General features: G+C 41.0%; 1 pseudogene; it reads right to left on the bottom strand.

Annotated features, from left to right (window-relative positions):
* Positions 1–334: 334 nt before the first annotated feature.
* On the bottom strand, positions 335–432 carry LOC112582431 (annotated as a pseudogene).
* Between the last annotated feature and the right edge of the window lie 942 nt (positions 433–1374).

The raw sequence follows: 1374 nt of genomic DNA, 5'->3' as shown, positions 1-1374 counted from the left end.
TTTTCTGTGGAACCTGCAGAGAGAGCTTCAGCAGACGGTAGCCTTGTCCTACCCATTTTATGTTCCCCTTCCATCTATCTCTGTGAATGCACACCCAGAGATCCAAAAATGCATGGATTTTATGTCCCTCACCACCCCCTGCCCACCTCTCTGCCAGGGAAAGGCCAGCTCTCAGGAGTGCCCCATGGGAGGTAATTGAGCCACCCTCCTTGGTGGACCTGCCCTGAGATCCCAACCCTGTGACTTCCTGCCTTCTCTCTCATACCCTACCAGTCCATCAGGAGACACCAGATCCTTGCCTCAGGCTATCCTTCAGAGGATTCCTGCCAGAGAGAGGGGCTCAGAGGAGAAGTTTTTTCCTGCTGGATCAAACAGAAGTCAGCCTGAAGACAGATACTACACTTGATCTTAGCCAAAAGGCCAAGAAGCAATATAGTGAAAATGAGTATACTACCCAAAGCAATCTATAGATTCAATGCAATCCCAATCAAGCTACCAATGGTATTTTTTACAGAACTAGAACAAATAATTTCACAATTTGTATGGAAACACAAAAAACCTCGAACAGCCAAAGCAATCTTGAGAAAGAAGAATGGAACTGGAGAAATCAACCTGTCTGACTTAAGACTATACTACAAAGCTACAGTCATCAAGACAGTATGGTACTGGCAGAAATATAGATCAATGGAACAAAGCAGAAAGCCCAGAGATGAATCCATGCACATATGGATGCCTTATCTTTGACAAAGGAGGCAAAAATATGCAATGGAGAAAAGACAATCTCTTTAACAAGTGGTTCTGGGAAAACTGGTCAACCACCTGTAGAAGAATGAAACTAGAACACTTTCTAACACCATACACAAAAACAAACTCAAAATTGATTAAAGATCTAAATGTAAGACCAAAAACTATAAAGCTCCTAGAGGAAAACACAGGCAGAACACTCTCTGACATAAATCATAGCAAGATCCTCTATTACCCACCTCCCAGAGTAATGGAAATAACAGCAAAAATAAACAAGTGGGACCTAATTAAACTTAAAAGCTTTTGCACAATGAAGGAAACTATAAGCAACGTGAAAAGGCAGCCTTCAGAATGGGAGAAAATAACAGCAAACAAAACAACTGGCAAAGAATTAATCTCCAAACTATACAAGCATCTCATGCAGCTCAATACCAGAAAAATAAACGACTCAATCAAAAAATGGGCCAAAGAACTAAACAGACATTTCTCCAAAAAAGACATACAGATGGCTAACAAACACATGAAAAGATGCTCAACATCACTCCTTATCAGAGAAATGCAAATCAAAACCAGAATGAGGTACCATCTCACGCTGGTCAGAATTGCTGCTATCAAAAAGTCTACAAATAA

This window comes from Bubalus bubalis, chromosome X (genome assembly GCF_019923935.1).
Source record: "Bubalus bubalis isolate 160015118507 breed Murrah chromosome X, NDDB_SH_1, whole genome shotgun sequence".
In the NCBI taxonomy this organism is placed as follows: Eukaryota; Metazoa; Chordata; class Mammalia; order Artiodactyla; family Bovidae; genus Bubalus; species Bubalus bubalis.
This window is presented reverse-complemented; position numbering and strand designations above follow the sequence as displayed.